Below are 7640 nucleotides of genomic sequence, written 5' to 3'. Positions count from 1 at the left end.
CTCCACACGGGTCAAGGAGGCCCGGGGTTTGAACTGCAGACCTCCCATGTGGTAGACGGATGCCCTAACCACTGGGCCAAGTCCCCTTCCCAGTTCCCTGTTTCTAAAGGCAGAGGTATTTACTATCTTTTTGTTCTGCCTTTCCTGGTATGTAGGCAGTGATTCCCTTTGTGTTCACAAGATGGCTGCTGCAGCTCCGGGGATCACATTCTCACAGGATAGTGTCCAAAAGCAGGAAGAGAAGGCAGCAGAGCAGAAAAGGAGCTCTCTGTGTGTACCTCTCTGTTATTGGGGAAGAAATTACTCCCTGAAAGCCCGTCATCAGATTTCCCTTATGTCACCTTATGGGTCACATGCCCTCTTCTAGTCACTGGAAAAGGAGAAAGAGATTGCCATGACTGGTTTAGACAAATAATTCATTTTCCAGGGCTGAGCATATTTGTTCAATGGAGCCAAATCGGGGTCCTATGAACAAGGAAGAAGGGGGAAGAATGGTACTGTGAGGGTAACCAACAAACTACTCCACAAATCCCAGAGTAATACATTATGCATAATGTTTCCCAATCTATGATGTCCACTTAAAATGTTGTGGCCATCTTTCCTTATTGATAAATATACAAAATGCAGGCTCCTGTTCATTATGCTATAGAACAGTGATTCTCAAGATGGGTGGCACAGCCAGTGATTTCTGCTATTTGATACTCCTACTTCCTTTGCCGTTGCCCTGGCAACAATTCAATTTCTGACCCAGTTGTCAAGGACAATTGTGTCTTTGTCTTCCTTTCCCACTTTTTTGCTACAGACTATTTCTTTTTTTCCCCCTCAGGTAAGACTTAGGTTTCTAGAGAGGATCATCTGCTTCCTCCCTCTTTGCAACACCCCCACCCATTCCCTTGAGGATGGAGAATCAATGCCAAAGACTTGGCCAAGGGAGCCAAGGAACCGGGCAGAGGGCAGGTTCAGCAGGGCTTTGGGTGGAAGTCGGCCCCTTTCTCTGGGGATGCCAGGTAGAGAGTAGGGGCCTGAGACCGAATCCTTTGCCTCAAAGTGACCTATGTAAGTACCCAGCACAAACTGACTATAGCAGTGTCCCCTTGAAAGTCCTGTTCCTGCTGACCTTGGGAAGGGAAGGCAGAGGCTGGATGGCATCATGGTTAAGCACGCAGACTCTGGACTTGGGCTGACCTAGGTTTTGAATCCTGGCTCTACCACACAGAAGCAAATTACTTAAACTCCATGACTCCCCATTATTTCCTCACTTGTAAAGTGAGGATAATAATATCTAATCAGCATATGATAGTATAGATTGCAGACTACATAAATTGACTAGTAGAGAGACTAGCACGTAAAAGATGCCCAAGAAATCGGTGCTGCTGATGGTGTTGTACTAGAATTTCCCCAGTGACTGGTTTCCATCCTCTCCCCAATTCTCCATGTGGGGGAAAGATGCACAACAGGACCCTTCAATTTCCTCATCTGTGAAGAGGGAAAATAATTCAATGAGATAGTGTATGTAGAACATCCAGCACATTGTAAGTTCTCAATAAAGGTGAGTAATTATAATCAGTATCACCACTACTCTAGTGTGATTTGTGCATTTGACAATTATTGGTCTAGTGCTTCTTAGGAGCTAGGCCCTGTGCTTGGCGCTAGGGATTTAGCAATGACAAAGACATGCACGGGGGTGTTCCATCCTGTCCAGGCCGAGGCATTCACCTTGGACTGGGGATTAGATATCTGTGTGCAAGGGGGCTTAAATGGAGCTCTCCCTTTGGCACCCCTCTGGAGTCCTGGGGCTGGAGAGGGAGCAAGGATTGAGAAGGGCGAATGAGTACGAGTAATGATTCTGCAGGAAGCAGCAGGAACCACCAGAGGCAAAGGGGTGTTAAGATCTTGCTGTTGCAGGTCCAAGGGGGCAGTAGCTCTTTCGGGCAAACCTTCTTCAACCCCAAGAGATGTTTAAACGCATTCAGTTCAGGAGGGAAAATAAGCCCAGACTGCACTGCTGAGAATCCAGCGCTTTGGGGCCAGGAAACATGAGCTGTATTCAGAGAGCTCTGGAAGCAGAGCCCTACCAGAGCCTCATTTGGCTGCTGTACTCGATGGAAATAGGCCAGGCTGGAGGGATGTGAAAGAAGTTCAGGAAAGGGGAGCACTGGCCTCTGTTTAAGTTTGATTCCAGCTTGAAATGGCCGGAAGCACAGGCTCTGGAGCCAGAATGCCTGGGTCCGTCTCCCCTTATTGGATGTGTGTTCTTAGGAAAACCTGTCTACCTGTCTGCGCCTCAGCTTCCTTGTCTTTAAAATGGGGATGAGAAGGAAAAAAATTTGTTTAAATTAAAAAAACAAAAAACGGCATAAAAATTGTACCTATTTCACAGGATTGCCACAAGGACTGAGTGAATGAGGCAGCACACATGTAATGTTAGTTATCTTATCAGATCCAAACAGAAACCCTGCAAGGCAGTGCAAGATCTCTGTGCCCATTTCAAAGATGGGAAAACTGAGGCTCACAGAACTCCTTGAGGGCAGAGGCTAGGTCATAGATGTCTTTATCTAGCACCTATTAAGATTTCAGGAAGTAGTGGTTTTACATACCATTCTAGACATGTGACAATTGATAGCATTTGCTTAATAGGTGGTGGTTGAATGAATGAGTGAAGTCAATTGTGTCATATCTAAAATGTGATTGAGACAGCACTGATTCCAGATTTCACGTTCTGTGTGATGGATTCACCATAGATGAATGTCAGGTAGAACAGAAATACGTTTGCCCAGTAAGTGGTCATGATGAAGATAAGACTAACAGCTATTTATTAAGTACTTACTGTGTGTGAGGCACTGCATTCTTTTTTCTTTAATATAATAGACTTTATTTTTAAAAAGGTTTTAGATTTTTTTTCAAGTTTTAATATTTTACCAGTTTTTCTCTAAATGCATATATAAATATTAATGCCAAAAAGGTTTTAGATTACAGAAAAGTTACATCGAAAGTATAAAGGATTCCTATATACCCCACCTCCTCCCCCTCCCATATCTTCCCCAATTAATAACATCTTACAATTGTGTTGCACATTTGTTACAATTGATGAAAAAATATTGATGCATTGCACTAACAAAGGTCTAGAGTTTACATTTTGGTTTATACTTAATTCCAATGTGCTAAAAAAGCTCTGTGTTCCAACTATTAGCCTCCCTCTCCCCTCAGAACCTCTGATAACCACTATCTTTATAACAATGTTACATGTTCTTCCATTTCTACAATATTCAGAAGTTTACTTTACCCATGATTGCATTACCCCCTTATGTTTGCTCATTCCTCAGTCTTGAGGATTTGGGGATGGTGATGCCCGATTTGCCTCAGATTGAGAGGGGGCTTAGATCTTATTGGGCAGAGGGAAGGAACTGTTTTGCTTGCAGTTGTAGATACTGTTTGTTTTTTTGGGATGGGGCTTGTCCATCGTCATCATTTTGTTCATTGTCCTGGGTGAGTCCCATGATCTGGAGAGTAGGTGTTAGCTGCAACTCTGCTGACATTCAGGGCTCAACTGGTTTAATTAAGTCCAAAGATTTAAGTCTCTGAGACATATATTTTTTAAGTTTTATTTTTCTTGTATTTATACCGCCTCTCCCCCAAATGGTTCTCTTGCCTGTCTGCTCATTATTTGCTCACCTTCTCCAGGAGGCACCAGGAACTGAACCTGGGACCTCCCATATGAGAGGGAGTACCCAGTGGCCTGAGCCACATCCATTCCCTGTGAGCTGCAGTGTCTGCTGGCTTGTGGCATCTGCTTGTTGCCGCAGGGGCAGTGTCTAGCTCATTTTGCAGGGTGTGGGATGGTGGTGTCTAGCTCATTTTGCAGGGGGTGGGGGGTGGTGTCTAGCTTATTTTGTGGTGGGGGTGGCATCTGCTCGTCTTCTTTTAGGAAGCACCAGGACCTGAATCACCACATGGTAGATGGGTGCCCAACTGGTTGAGCCATATCCACTTCCCATCTGAGACATATATGTGTGCGTATATATATATATATGTATTTTTTTCTTCTATCTGGCTGTGTTATCATCTTTTTGGTGTGTTGCTTCGCCACGTGGGGGTCTGCACCCCTCCATATCATGTGGGGGCCTGCACCTCACTGCACAGTTCTGGGATACCCTTCCCTCCCCTCCCCTCCCCTCCCCTCCCCTCCCCTCCCCTCCCCTCCCCTCCCCTCCCCTCCCCTCCCCTCCCCTCCCCTCCTCTCCCCTCCCCTCCCCTTCCCTTTCTTTTTTCTTTTTTACCAGAAGCTCCAGTGGGTTGAACCCGGGCCCTCCATGTGGTAAACAGGAGCTCAATTGCTTGAGCTACAGCTGCTTCCCCTGAGACATATATTTAACATGTATAATGCTAATTATAGGTTTAAATAAAAGGGGTGAAAGAATCATGTGTAGGGAAATATTGGGGAAATAGGTTGTCATATATTCCAAGGTAAGGCCCATCAACAGGCTGCTGATTTCAAAGGATTATGTGCCTTGTCTGTAGTGTCTGGATGGCTCTAGAGCCCTCAGAAGCATACCTATTTGAGGCTTTGTTCATAGTAACAATGAGATCTGCCTGAGATGTGCATAAGTGTAACCTCTGAAATGACCTCCTGACTCAGTTTGAAATCTCTTAGCCAAAAAACTCTTTTTTACTTGACATTTCCCCCTTTTGGTCAAGGTATTTTTCCAAATGCACCATAGTTGGTGTTTGGTATTAATCCCTTGGTGCCAGGGAGGCTTATCCCTGGGAGTCATGTCCCACACCAGGGGAAAGGTAGTGTGTTTATTTGCTGAGTTTGGCTTAAAGAGAGGTCACATTTGAGTAACAAGCTGGTTTTCAGGAGATAACTCTTAGGAAATAGTAATTATTAGGCTAAGTTTCAATTTTACAAGAATAAAGTTCATGGTTACATGCATTAATATTGACATATTGGTCTGTTTTCTTTTATTAGGTACTGCCTATTTGAGAATGTAGCAAGACTCCCCAAGATGGGAGTTTAATATTTTGTGTTTATTATGTGGGTCTCCACCTACTGAGATAACACCCTATGACAAAATAAAGACATTCATATTCCACAGAAGCATGTCCCAGGTACACCCTTTCCCGCACATCCCCCCACCACCGACACCCTGCATCAGTGACCCTCCCCTGCCATATTTGTCCAAAGAACATTCCTATAGTTGTAGTTCCAACCACACACCTTCACCCCGCCCCCCGTCAGAGTTCACCTGTTCCTTCCTTCAGCCCTTCCCCCAGTTCCATGGATAGTCTAACACTGCTTACCCTCAAACTCCAGCACCATTGACCCTACTCACATCCCTACACCACCATCACCCCTGTCCACTGCCAAAGCACCCCCTTCTACCTTATCATAGGTTCTGTCCAGATTGAGCATCATCTCACTACTCTCTATTCTCTTTCTGTCTCCTGGTAGCCCATCTTCCAGACTCAATCTCTGTGAGTCTGCTCAATATGCTTAGATCATATCAGTGAGGTCATGCAATATTTGTCTTGTAGTGACTGGCTTACTTCACTCAACACAAGGTCTTCAGGATTCATCCATGTTGTTGTGTATGTCAAAACTTCATTCCTTCTTACAGCTGAGTAATATTCCATCCTATGTATATACCACATTTTGCTTATCCATTCATCTGCTGATGGACACTTGTGTTGCTTCCAACTTTTGACAATAGTGAATAATGCCTCTATGAACATTGGTGCATGCATTCTTTTTTTTTTTTTTTTGACATTTAAAATGAAAACATCACTTTTATTGACCACATAAAGCCACAATGGACAGATTCACAGAACAGAAATAAGACCCGAAAAAAAAAAAGGAGTGTAAAGCTGCAGCAGACGGGCTAATACTCCTCACCCTCATCCTCTCCCTCGCCACTATCTGCCCCAACCTCCTCATAATCCTTCTCGAGGGCAGCCATGTCCTCACGGGCCTCAGAGAACTCTCCTTCCTCTATTCCCTCCCCCACGTACCAGTGGACAAAGGACGCTTGGCGTACATCAGGTCAAACTTGTGGTCCAGGCGAGCCCAGGCCTCGGCCACGGCTGTGGTGTTGCTCAGCATGCACACAGCTCGCTGGACCTTGGCCAGGTCGCCACCAGGAACCACAGTGGGAGGCTGGTAATTAATGCCGACCTTGAAGCCAGTGGGACACCAGTCCACAAACTGGATGGTGCGCTTGGTCTTGATGGTGGCAATGGCAGCATTGACGTCTTTGGGAACCACATCGCCCCGGTACAACAGGCAGCAGGCCATGTATTTACCACGGCGAGGGCCGCATTTCACCATCTGGTTGGCCGGCTCAAAGCAAGCATTGGTGATCTCTGCTACAGAAAGCTGCTCATGGTAGGCTTTCTCAGCAGAGATGACAGGGGCGTATGTGGCCAGAGGAAAGTGGATGCGGGGATAGGGCACCAGGTTGGTCTGGAATTCTGTCAGATCTACATTCAGGGCACCATCGAACCTGAGGGAGGCTGTGATGGAGGACACAATCTGGCTAATAAGGCGGTTAAGGTTGGTGTAGGTTGGGCGCTCAATATGAAGATTTCTGCGACAGATGTCATAGATGGCCTCATTGTCTACCATGAAGGCACAATCTGAGTGCTCCAGGGTGGTGTGGGTGGTGAGGATGGAGTTGTAGGGCTCGACCACAGCTGTGGAGACCTGGGGGGCTGGGTAAATGGAGAACTCCAGCTTGGACTTCTTGCCGTAATCAACAGAAAGGCGTTCCATCAGCAGGGAGGTGAACCCAGAACTGGTTCCCCCACCAAAGCTGTGGAAAACCAAGAAGCCCTGAAGCCCTGTGCACTGGTCGGCCAGTTTGCGAATTCTGTCCAGAACCAGGTCAATGATCTCCTTGCCGATGGTGTAATGCCCGCGGGCATAGTTATTGGCAGCATCTTCCTTGCCTGTGATGAGCTGCTCAGGGTGGAAGAGCTGGCGGTAGGTGCCAGTGCGAACTTCATCAATGACCGTGGGTTCCAGGTCTACAAACACTGCCCTGGGCACATGCTTGCCAGCGCCGGTCTCACTGAAGAAGGTGTTGAAGGAGTCATCTCCTCCCCCAATGGTCTTGTCACTTGGCGTCTGGCCATCGGGCTGGATGCCGTGTTCCAGGCAGTAGAGCTCCCAGCAGGCATTGCCAATCTGGACACCAGCCTGGCCGACATGGATGGAGATGCACTCACGCATGATGGGGACTTGTGGGGGCTGGAGGAGGCGAAGGGACGGCGACAAAAACCTCCCACTGACAGACTACCAAGGAGTCCGGGGGAGAAGCAGTCGGTGCATGCATTCTTATTTAATTCTCAGTCATCCTAGACATAAGTGCTATCACTTCCATGTCATAGATGAGTAAACTGAGGCTTATACAGGTTAAAGGACCTGCCCAAGGTCATCCATCTGGTGGTGTCAGAGCTGAAACATAAACCCAAGTTTGTTTAAAACCAACGTCTAAACTCCTAGCCTATACTACATTGCCCAGAGAAGGTGACTAATGTGCACAAGCTCACACAGCAAACAGTGGTGCAGCACAGGGAGGCTTGGGCCTTCTCTCAGCTCTGCCTTCTCTGCCCCTCAGTCTTCACACATACTCAGGTGGTTT

The 7640-nt window shown here is 46.7% G+C and overlaps 1 pseudogene; it reads right to left on the bottom strand.

Moving 5' to 3' along the window:
* Positions 1-5767: 5767 nt before the first annotated feature.
* Positions 5768-7318, bottom strand: LOC101428096 (tubulin alpha-1C chain pseudogene; annotated as a pseudogene).
* Positions 7319-7640: the final 322 nt, after the last annotated feature.

This window comes from Dasypus novemcinctus, chromosome 19 (assembly GCF_030445035.2).
Source record: "Dasypus novemcinctus isolate mDasNov1 chromosome 19, mDasNov1.1.hap2, whole genome shotgun sequence".
Taxonomy (NCBI): Eukaryota; Metazoa; Chordata; class Mammalia; order Cingulata; family Dasypodidae; genus Dasypus; species Dasypus novemcinctus.
This window is presented reverse-complemented; position numbering and strand designations above follow the sequence as displayed.